Source organism: Pinus tabuliformis, chromosome 9 (genome assembly GCF_031772625.1).
Source record: "Pinus tabuliformis cultivar Carrire ecotype Pingquan chromosome 9, CPIR1, whole genome shotgun sequence".
Lineage (NCBI taxonomy): Eukaryota > Viridiplantae > Streptophyta > Pinopsida > Pinales > Pinaceae > Pinus > Pinus tabuliformis.
In genome coordinates, this window is record NC_142307.1 from 1,401,563,144 (window position 1) to 1,401,576,161 (window position 13,018).

Below are 13,018 nucleotides of genomic sequence, written 5' to 3' on the forward strand. Positions count from 1 at the left end.
ATAAATCATCATGCATGAAAATTTGATTTAGATAGATTATCTCTTTGTTATGCAAGAAATGAAGAATTCAAGATGATAATGTGTGATTTCTCCCCATACCTTTAATTTCATCCAGTCCAATCTTGATGATTGACCCAAACCCTACCTCCCACCGCATCGATCCCATCATCCACTGAATGTTTTCATCATATTCTTCCAAATATGTGATGAATTAGACTTCCTCTTGGCCCCTCCCCAAATCTAAGCAGTGAAAGTTTGTCCATACATGTACTTTTCAGTGATGATCTTTGGCCAAATACCTGAGCCCGAAAATTCCCTCCACATGTTCTTTATGATGAGAACACTATTGAAGGTTGATGGATATATAATACCCCATCCCCCTTCCTCAATGGGTCTAGCAATGAGAGACCATTTAACAAGATGATACTTCCCCCAAGATAATCTCCCATCCCAAATGAAATGACCCATAATAGATTGGATCTTTTTAATGATCTTCCTTGGCAATAGAAAAAGATGCATCTAGTATACCGCAAGGTTTTGAAGAACAACTTTTAACAATATCATCCTTCCTCCCATAGGAAACCATCTATTAGTCCATCCATCAAGCTTCTTTTGGAACCTTTCTACTAACCAGTCCCAATCCTTGTTGCAGTAATTGTTGGGCTTCACGTTGAATCCCAGATATGTACACCCATCATCCAAATGTCTCATCCTGACACCCAAGTGCAATCTGATGCCATCCATCACTAAATTTGCGTTCCCATTGTGGATGAGAAGTGATTTCGGGAAATTCATGCACAATCCTGAAGCCCTTCCAAATGAATAAATAATGCAATGGATAGCAATCCATTCATTCATGGTAGCTGGACCGCTAAATAGGATGTCGTCAACGAACATTGAGTAATGTCAATCATTTTTTAAACTCTAATACTTGAGATTGCCCCCATCACTTTTTCATCCCGCACTTTCCTGTTGAGACTCTCGATGACCATGAGGAACAGGATAGGCAAGAGGGCCCATCCCTGCCTCAAGCCCCTGTTTGCTGAGAAGAATTTGGATGGCATACCTTTTATCATAACTGCAAAATGCGTAGTCTTAATGCATGCCATTATCCACCCAATGATCGAATTGGATAGACCCACTTTTATCATAATCATTTTGAGGAATTCCCAGTCTACACAGTCATATGCCTTGGTCAAATCTACCTTAAGAATACAAGACTTTAGGTTCCTGGATTTGGTGGTATGCATAACCTCCTGAACAATACCAATAGTGTCATGGAAATGTCGTCCCTCGATGAACCCAAACTGGTCCTCTGTGATAAGTTTTGACAGAATCGGCTTCAATCTTCTAGCAATCACTTTAGATATCATTTTGTACACACTGTTGCATAGTGATATTGGTTGGGAATCTGCAAATGATTGGGGGATTTTCCCCTTGGGTATGAGAGTGATAAATGTGGAATTGATAGCCCCAAGAATGAAGCCATTTATCCTAGACTCCTCAATCGCTGCCAGTAGATCGGGAATCATGAAATCTGCAAAATGGATAAACACTTCCACCCCCCAACTATCTGTTCCAGGGCTTTTAGCCCTGACAGATTCTTTCATAGTCTCAACCAGTTCCTCCTTAGAGATCGGCCTGCACAATATATCATTATCCTCACCCGAGAACAACTCCGACATATGAGAGATATATTCTTTTTGCACCTGGAAGTCTAAATCCTGATCCTTATATTGATTCTGGAAATGGTGCATTGCCTCCAACTCCAATGAAGCTTGCGAGGAGATGATATTTCCTTCTTCATTTCAAATGCTTTTGATGAAAGTAATGCTCTTCCTATTGTTAAATTGTCTATGGAAAAATTTTGAGTTCTTATCTCCTACTTGAACCCAAATTGCGTTGCTCTTCATTCAAATGTCCTCCTCATGTTTCAGTAGCACCGAATGTTTAATACCCTCCATCTCAATAATCTTCTCCCTATATGATTCAAAGAAGTAAAGGGGGTCATTGGGATCATTGATCAACCATATGGATACATCAATGTCCCTAAGAGTCTTATCCTCATCATGTTTCTTCCCTGCAATCCACCCACGGGCTTCCTGTTTCAACCATGAGAGCTTGTTGGAAATTGCAGTCAAATAGTCCATGGGTCCCGAATTCAAAGGCCTATTCCACACCGAATAAACAAGATGTTCAAAGTCCTTCATCTGCAGCCACCTTGGATTAAATTTGAAATGGTAAGCTCTTTTATCAAAATCCCCTCTCCCGACCAACATAATTAGATTGTGATCCAATATTCTTGCTGAAAGATTCAAAGATTCCAGTTTAGATAGGTGGAGGAATAGTGAATAGCTAACTAAGAATCGGTCAATCCTTTTTGTAATTCCTTCTCCTCCAGTTCTCCCGTTCCTCCATGTACGACCAAATGGGTCCGGCACAACATCTACCAGAGCATGATCCCTCATCCAATCCTAAAAGAAAGGCAAAAATATGTCCTCTCTCACCCTGTTGCCCCAAATCTTCGTCGGCCCCAAGGAGAAGTTCAAATATCCAGCTATAATAATCAAGCTCAACCCAACAATGCTAGATTTTTTCACCTGGTCCCAATTTTGTTTACGGCCAGAATAAGGTGCATATGTATTTGTTATCCTTATTTGCATGTTCGTCCCTCTCTTATATCTAGACATAATGATACCTACACATGAATTGTATGCCACCAGATCAAATATGCTTGGATTCCACATTACCCCGATCCCCCCGAATGCCCATTGGCATCAGTTAGACATGCATACCAATGAGGACAGACAACAAGCATGGCTTTCACCATTTTAACTTGCTCAAACATGGTTTCTTGCAGGAGAATCAAGGATGGGTTGTGAGACCTAACCAAACCCCTAAGAGAGTAGATTTTATGGGGCGCTCCCACCCCCTAATATTAAAGGAAATAATGGTCATGGGGGAACCCCTATGGCAGGCGTTCCCTCTTTAAGGACCCGATAACCATGGGAATCAGAAATCATGATATGCCGAATAATATATCATGTATCTATGCCAAAAGGGACCCCTCCCGATTCGAGATCAGCAGAAGGGGATAGCTCAATGTGATTGCACTCAGTAATTTTCTTGAAACAGGGAGCCCGCCTTTTCTTGAGGGTTGTTGGGTATTTTTGATGGGAAAATACCAAAAATCAAACATTCAATCACACAGAGGTAATGCTCTGTTTTACCTCCACAGGATCCTCTTGTGCACAGAGAAGCTTAAAAAAATTTCACTGAGGAACAGAGTATTTTAACACCATAAAAGATTTCTATTCAATAAAGACAAAAAAAACATTTGCTCTGTATCCATATGAGAATTTACACTGCTGGAAAAATTCCCATTAACATTTACTGCTGTAAAACCTCCATTTACATTCACTGGTGTAAAACTCTTTTTACACGCTGCTGTAAATCAAAAACAAATTACATTTACATCCAAAACAAATGCGCTCATGGATATTACAACACCTTCAGCACACAAAACATTCTCATTTCACCACCGTTCCATTACAAAAGTCAAAACAGAACTTTACCAAGTATATCATGTGCACTGCTGTGCATACATTTCTGGTTCTCTTTCGCTGCTGCGAACACACACACTACATTTACCTCCCGTGTGCCATACACATAATAAAAAGTCAACACACAAACATGAACATATTACATACGATTTTTAAATTTTAATACATGCCGTATAAAAAATATATAAAAAACATATACTAAAACGTGCCCATACTCATATTAAAAAGGGCCACCTAAATCTACGTAGCAACATTAAATTCCATGACACTTTCACCTACGGCGGTCAACCAAAATTTAATCCACGCAAGCCTTTTAATGCACCTCGTATGCAGCTTTGGTGGATCAACGGTGGAGAGCGATGGAGTAAATCCGACGGTGGATAACGATATCGGAAGCCACTTTAATGCTGAGCTTTACCTCCCGATATGTCAGAGATGCTGATGTCAGGTGAGAGCCACGCGTCTTCACCAAATCGCATCGGAGCCAAAAATACGGAAACTGCTTTTCGCTGGATGGCGGTGCGATATCCCTCAAGCTGGTTTGTGGTTTCATGCTGGCGGTTTTGGGGAGCGCAGTACGGCTGCGTTGAAATTACATTTTCAACACTCCCCTTTAATTTCAACAGCTGGGCATTCGGTCATACCGAGACACTTCCTCAAAAATTCAAAGCTTTTCTGATCCAGTGGCTTTGTCAAGATGTCTGCAACCTGTTCTTGTGTCCTGCAATGTTCTAGGACAATTTCTCCATTGTTCACCAATTCTCTGATGTAGTGAAACCTTGTATCAATGTGTTTCGTTCTCTTATGAAACACTGAATTCTTTGACAATGCAATAGCTGAGCTATTGTCACAAAAAATCACTGTCGCCTTTGCCTGCTCTTGGCCTAAGCTCCTCAACATTCTTCTCATCCATACTGCTTGAGATGCTGCTGCTGTAGTTGCCACATATTCAGCCTCTGCTGTAGACAATGCTACAATGGACTGCTTCTTAGAAGCCCATGAAATGGCTCATGAACCCATATGAAACACATAACCGGAAGTGCTCTTCCGATCATCTACACTTCCAGCCCAATCATTGTCAGTGTATCCAACCAAATCTGAATGTTCTGAGGCATGATATAGAATTCCAAACATTTTGGTACCTTTGACATACCTCAAAATTCTCTTTGCTGCCTGCCAATGTGCCTCCTTCGGCCTCTCCATGAACCTGGAAATTAAACTAACAGCATACATTAAATCAGGCCTAGTTGCTGTTAAATACATAAGGCTGCCCACAATGCTTTTATACAAGCTAGGATCAAAATCCTTGCTGCTGTCCTCTCTGCTGAGCTTTAATCCCATCACTGTGGGAGTGATGGCTGCCTTGCACTCTTGCATGTTAAATCTGCCCAAAACTTGATTTACATATCTTGCTTGAGATATAAAAATTCCTTTTTCATTTTGATCTACTTCTATGCCTAAGAAGTATCTCAACAATCCCATGTCAGTCATTTCAAATTCATCCTTCATGACTGATTTAAAATTCTCAATAAGATAAATATCATTTCCAGTGAAAATAACATCATTTACATACAAGACAACAATTAAAATTTTACCATCCTTTTCCTTGATGTAGACTGTGGGTTCTCCTTCACATTTGTCAAATTCATTCTCTAATAGATATGAATCTATCCTGCTGTACCATGCTCTTGGCGCTTGCTTCAGCCCATAAAGAGCTTTCTTCAATTTGCACACTTTGTGCTCTTCACCTTTCTTCTCATATCCGAGAGGCTCTTCCACATAAACCTCTTCCATTAACACTCCATTTAGGAATGCTGATTTCACGTCCATTTGGTAGACTTTCCATTTGTTTTGTGCTGCTATGGACAACACTGCTCTCACGGTTTCCATTCTTGCAACCGGGGCGAAAGTCTCCTCATAATCTCTCCCATACTGCTGCTTGTAGCCTTTGACAACCAGCCTTGCTTTATGCCTTTCAATCTTTCCTTCAGCATTGCTCTTAGTCTTGTAGACCCATTTCACACCAATGACTTCTTTGCCTTTTGGTAGCTCAACCAAATCCCATGTTTTGTTTCTCTCTATGGCATTCATCTCCTCATCCATAGCTTCTATCCATTTCTTATCTTTGATTGCATCCTCGAAATGAATAGGATCATCAACATGACAAAACAAGGCAAATAAGGAATTCATTCCTTCTTCATAAATATCACTTAGATTTCTAAACTTCTTACCTCGTTCACTTGGTGTGCAAGTGCTTGAAGATGCACTTGAATTTCCTCCTTGTGGTGTGCTTGGAGAAGCACTCTCATTGATCCTCAATGGTGTCCCTTGCTGTCCTTGTGTTGGTGCTGCTGTTTGGGGATCCATTTCAGCCACCTCCTCTTCATCCTCATCATGAGATAAACAGTTTTTAACATTCACTGTTTTCTCTATGCTTCCATCCCAAGCTTCTTCCTCAATGAATTGAACATCCCTGCTTACAAAAAATTTCTTGGTAGATGGGATATACAGCCTGTAGGCTTTGGATTCATCATTGTATCCAACAAGGATACACTTCTCCCCTTTGTTGTCCAACTTCTTTCTTAGCTGATCTGGAATGTGTGCATAGGCCACACACCCAAAAACTCTCAAGTGGGTGACACCTTGCTTTCTCCCACTCCATGCCTCTTCTGGCACTTTGTTCAAGACTGCTTTTGTAGGACACCTGTTCAATATATAAACTGCACAATGTACAGCTTCAGCCCAATACTCATTTGGCAAATGCTTTGCCTTCAACATGCTCCTTGCCATCTCCATGATGGTTGTGTTTTTCCTTTCAGCAACTCCATTTTGCTGCGGAGTGTACCGAGTTGTTAACTGTTTATGTATTCCATTTTCTCTACAAAACTTTAAGAATTCATTGGAGATATACTCACCTCCTCTATCAGTTCTCAAAACTTTTATGTGCAGCCCGCTTTGGTTCTCCACAAGTGCTTTGAAATTTTGGAATTTCTCAAAGACTTCACTTTTGTTCTTGAGGAAATATATCCAAGTCTTTCTTGTAAAATCATCAATGAATGTCAAGAAATATAGGCTGCCAGCTAATGATGGAGTTTGCATTGGTCCACACAAATCTGAGTGGATAATCTCTAAGGGTGTCTTTGCCCTTATGCTCTTCCCTGATGGAAAACTTTCTCTGTGTTGTTTTCCCAAAATGCAGCCTTCACATAGGCTGTCCGGTTTCTCTATCAATGGTAATCCCTTTACCATTCCTTTTCTGCTCAATAAGTTGAGGCCTCCAAAATTTAGATGCCCGAATCTCAAGTGCCATAACCAGTTCTCATCCTTTAGCACGCTTTGGAAGGCCTCTTGGGTGACTGTTGCCATTTCCCTTTTGTTCTTAATGTCTGCCCTGATCCGGAGAGGGAACATCCTGTTCCTTGTCATCTTCACTTCAGCAATGCATCTTTTGCTGGGTGGTATATCCATGATGGTGCATACATCATTTTTAAAGAAAACATCGTACCCCTTATGGACAAGCTGTCCAATACTCAAGAGATTACATCTCATTCCGGGGACATAGTATACATCTGCTATGGTTTTCCTTTCTCCTTGCTTTGAAAATATTTTTACTTCTCCTTTTCCCATAACAGACACTTTACTATCAGTTCCTAGTGTGACTTCTGATTTCACATTCTGATCTAGAGCAGAAAAGAAGGCTATGTTTCCGGTCATATGGTTGCTGCAACCTGAGTCTAAAAACCATATGTCCACACTATGTGTTTCAGCCATGTTACAAGCTAACAGAACATTTTCTTGACTGTTGTTTTCTCTTGTAATATTGGCATTTTGTCTGTTGTTCATATCATGTTGTTTCTTTCTACAATCACTAGCATAATGTCCATACTTTTTGCAATAATAGCATTGAACATTAGATTTATCATACCTTTGTCCTTGAGCCTGATACTGATCTCTTTGTTGGCTGCTGCCTTGACCTTGGTTCTGATTTGGATTGCTGCCTCTTCCTTGTGCATTTGATGGGCTGTTTCTTCCACCTCTGTTCCGGCTTCTGCCTCTTCCTCTTCGGTTTCCTCTTCCTTGACCTCTTCCTCTTCCAAAGGACATCTGGGTCTTGAAGGCTTGCTCAAGAGATGAGTTTTCATTCCTACTCAACCTCTGCTCATGTGTTATCAGTGATGCATGTAGCTCATCAACTGAATAGTTTGAGAGATCCTTTGTCTCTTCAATGGTGGTGACTATGGCATCGAACCTTGAGGGTAAGACCCTCAATATTTTCTCCATAATCCTTCTATCTTCAATGGTTTCTCCATGAGTTCTCATTTGTGTGATTACACCAATCACATGAGTGAAGAATGAGTCAATGTTATCTGACTCCTTCATGTTCAAGTTCTCAAAATCCTTTCTCAGCAATTGTAGTTTTGATGTCTTCACTCTCTCCATGCCTTGATAGGCTGTCTTGAGGGTTTCCCATGCTTCATTGGATGTCTTAGCTGCTGCTAACCTTGGAAATATACTCTGGTCTACTGCTAGATACAACAACACACGGGCTTTTGAATCCTTCTTCCTATTACTCTTCAGCAGATCCTTCTCTCCCTGAGTTAATGCATTGAACTCAGTTTCATCTGCTGGTTCTTCAAAACCATCTTCAACTATTTCCCATAAGTCTTGGGAAGCAAGCAAGGCTTTCATAGTTATTGACCAGTAGTCATAGTTCTTCCCATTAAACTGTGGGAGCTGGGTATTAAACATACCCATACCAGTGCTTGTGCTAGCCATTCCTTGACTGTGTATTTTTAAAAACTGACTGTCTCTTTAGTAACAAACAAGATAGTTATGAAGAATACCTGAATCCTTCGTTGTCTGAGTCTTCTGTCTGCCTGAGAAGTTTTGCTGCAGCAACAACCTTCTCCCTTCAGCTTCTTTAACTTCTTTATAGAGCCTGAGCCTGCTCTGATACCACTGTTGGGTATTTTTGATGGGGAAAATACCAAAAACCAAACATTCAATCACACAGAGGTAATGCTCTGTTTTACCTCCACAGGATCCTCTTGTGCACAGAGAAGCTTAAAAAAATTTCACTGAGGAACAGAGTATTTCACCATAAAAGATTTCTATTCAATAAAGACAAAAAAAAACATTTGCTCTGTATCCATATGAGAATTTACACTGCTGGAAAAATTCTCATTAACATGTACTGTTGTAAAGCCTCCATTTACATTCACTGGTGTAAAACTCTTTTTACACGCTGCTGTAAATAAAAAACAAATTACATTTACATCCAAAAAAAATGCGCTCATGGATATTACAACACCTTCAGCACAAAAAACATTCTCATTTCACCACCGTTCCATTACAAAAGTCAAAACAGAACTTTACCAAGTATATCATGTGCACTGCTGTGCATACATTTCTGGTTCTCTTTCGCTGCTGCGAACACACACACTACTTTTACCTCCCGTGTGCCATACACATAATAAAAAGTCAACACACAAACATGAACATATTACATACAATTTTTAAATTTTAATACATGCCGTATAAAAAATATATAAAAAAAAACATATACTAAAACATGCCCATACTCATATTAAAAAGGGCCACCTAAATCTACGTAGCAACATTAAATTCCATGACACTTTCACCTACGGCGGTCAACCAAAATTTAATCCACGCAAGCCTTTTAATGCACCTCGTATGCAACTTTGGTGGATCAACGGTGGAGAGCGATGGAGTAAATCCGACGGTGGATAACGATATCGGAAGCCACTTTAATGCTGAGCTTTACCTCCCGATATGTCAGAGATGCTGATGTCAGGTGAGAGCCACGCGTCTTCACCAAATCGCATCGGAGCCAAAAATACGGAAACTACTTTTCGCTGGATGGCGGTGTGATATCCCTCAAGCTGGTTTGTGGTTTCATGCTGGCGGTTTTGGGGAGCGCAGTACGGCTGCGTTGAAATTACATTTTCAACAAGGGTAACATTTTGATGACTAGACCCTTCGTCAGCAGTCTCATGGTCTTGGAAAAAAGACCGCTTGATGGTCAGGGGAACCAGGGAATCATCATAAATTATGAGAGCTTCCATCTCTCGGTCAGGCGACAATGAATTTTTCATGGATTTCACATCGATTGGAGCCGATATGTGAGATTGACCACTGCCCCCACCCTGTGGAGAAATAATAGGCGCCGATATGTGAGATTGACCACCGCCCCCACCCTGTGGAGAAATAATAGGCCAGCTGGGAAAGGATGTGTTCTGAGTCATTGGTATTTCACCTAGGGCATCACCCATGTCGAGAAAGTCCGAGGCAATCCTCCATTCATCCCGAGTGTTATCCATCCCAGTCCCCTCTGAAGGGCTAGAGTCTACTTGATACACAGAAGTTTGGAATGCAACATGTGCAAAACCATCATACATTTTAATAACACAGTCATTTCAAAAGGCAAAATTACCTACACCAGCATCGTTATTGAAAGCCTGAGCTTCCTTCGACTCCTGGACGAACCTTGAATCTGGTCCGTGTGTAGCAAATGGCACATCCCTTCGACCCAACTGCTAGGATTGTGTCGACCCAGAACCCCTCATACATTCTCCCCTTCTTGTCAAACCCAGGCAAGCAGCGATGAGATGATTGTCTCATGATAGTGTAGACAACGGAAAGGTACGCCATAGTAATCGATGGCCAAGGAGAAGGAAAAGCCACTCCAACAGATCTCAAGCTCCGTAATCAACCCTTGACCCATATTCCCCCCAATAAGCACCCATGCCATCCTCTTATCTAGCTACCCGAATGAATCGTCGTCCCAGTGGTAATAACTACCAATCTTGTTTGCAATTTCCTTGATCACTTCCTCATTCCAAAGCTCCAAAGGAAGCCCTGGCAGCTTAGCCCAGATGAAATGCGAGTAAGGTGCTTCAGCAAATGGGTCAAAGGCCGCCTTTCATCTTTGCATTATCAGAAAACCCTGACCCTTCACCCATGGCTCCTTTAGTATGCGCTCAGCCTCCTCTAAATTCAGTAAGTGAAACGTGACCTAACCATTGAAAATAATGCTAATCTTCGGTCTATACTTTAAGATTAACACCCAATGTTCCTCCGCCCACTTTCTTTTTCATCTGATCCCCCATCATATGAAGGTGATTTCACCTCTCCACCAAAGCCTTATGACTCAACCGCTCAATACTATCCCAATATGCCCCTGCTCCCAAAATTAATGGTCGCTCCCCTCACTACCTGTAGAAGGTGTTTTTTCGGTTTCGAGCCTCATCTTGTTCCAAAAATTCTCTTTCCCTTTCCCTTTCTGAGCTCTCCATGCATATTCTCTATTCCCTCCTCAGATGAATTTTGGTATTGTAAAAGGCCGGACATGGCCGCCCTTTTAGCATTGATAGTGGCACTGGCACCTATCAACTCCTCGGGGGTGGAGACCCTTCGTCCTGCATGCCTACCATCCGGTGAGCGGACGACCTGCAATAGGACAATAGAAAGTGGTCCCACCATGCTCGGCTCATGGCATGAAAATGAGGCAGCCTCCCCACCCGTAAATAGATGCCTATAAATTGCCCCAGCTACTGAATAATTCTTCCACGTCGGATGCTAGAATAGGAGAGAGCTGACAATGATTCCCACTCACCTTCATTTAGTAGGAAGGAGAAATTGGAAAAGACAGGCACGATAAAGGCTACAGCCGCAGGTGGATTGCACGTACCGATTTGGCAGATTCCTAGTGAACTAATCTAATTATTTTTTATTGCTACGAATCTCTCCCTCAACATCCCTGAAAATTCAAACCATCCGTGATTGATCCTCCGGCACCCATTACAGACCCAGTCTCGCACGTTCCTACAAATCCAGAGCCATGATTGCTTTGTGAACTCTAAAATTGTTGCACCAGGCTCGTAGGATCCCAATACTAAAACCATAAAAGTGGCCTATGCTGATAACCCCCTCCTATAATCCCCCTCGTGGTCTTCCAATGGCACGACCAGTAACATCAACTCAAATCTTCGGAGAAACTACAGTCCATCACACATGCCCAGGTTTAGAACTTATTAACATCTAAGATCTAAAACTCCCATATCATTGGAAAGCCGTCTCAGCAAAGCTTCTTTCTCGTAATGGTAAACCTTAGCTTTACACTAGCACCCGAGACTAACTTCAATGCGGAAACATCCGTCTTCTTCGCTACCATTTACATAGTCCAATATTGAAACACCGTTTGTGTCTTTGGAATTCAAGATGCCACCTGTTGCACCCACACCACTGCCTCAAGCTTTGGCACTCAAAGCATCTCTTGTCACGTAGTTGAAATGAATCTATGCTTTGGACCTGCTAACCATGCCATTTGTTGTGGCTCCATTGCCCTTGCCGCTACGAGACGTCCGAGCCCCTTGTTAGATCACACCACTTGCAGAAATAATCCTGTAATTCAATGACCCATTTACGAACCCCTATTAAATCAAAGTTTTATTTCTTCATTACTAGTGATGGTAATATGTAAGTTGTAAACAAAACGAAAGGGATATATAAAAAGTAGAGTTTCTCGCTGGGCGAATGAATTAAAACAAATTTCTAAGCCCGAATTCATTGATCTGCATATTCCAGATCAGATCGACAATATATTTCGAAACATCCCACCCTGCAATGGTGTGCCATTTTCTCTTCTTCCTTCCACCTATGGGAATAACCACCTTCGTGCTTAAGCAGCGCGAGAACTCATTCTCGGACCTATCACGCAGATCTTAAAATAGACTTGGCAAGTATCATGAGCACTCTAGTTGAGTAGCAATCTCCTAGTGCCTGCACGGCCTGAACTTGCTTCTCAAGATCCGAGTTGTAGCCGCCAGCCTCCTTTAAGAAAACGGGGGTGTCCAGTCCACAGCTGACCGATACGATCAACCTCAGGGTTTGCATACTAGCAGCCACGGGGCTTCCTGATTCTTCCTTGCAATTATGCCCCGCCTGGGTGTCGTTCTCAGCAGCCCCTTGGTAAAGTTGTTCCGAATAGCGGTCATTTTGAACGTCCAGGTTTTGGCAAACGTTGATATCCTTAGTCCGCGGAGATTCCTTCTAGATTTAAGAACTCGTAGTTGGAATCACGATTTGTTCCATACGTCTCATGTCTTCTACATGGCAATTGCAGCATCTTCTTAACTGTTTAGTCCACACTGAGAGCAGAGGATGTGTTTTAGAGAGGACAAGCTTGATAAGGCGTTGGGTGGTTCATACAGCAGGAACCACCTGCCAAACCCTTGGATAATTTCATGTTTTGAATATCCACTGTTTTGCGAATAGATCGGAAATGAAACCGTGAAAGGGGCTTAAGGGGGATTACACATACAGATGGAGAGAGGAATGAAATGAATGGCTATGGCTATGGGAAATGATTTTGGATGGATGGATAGGGTGGAATGAAATGAATGGAGTAGATAGATGGATAAGGTGGAATGAAA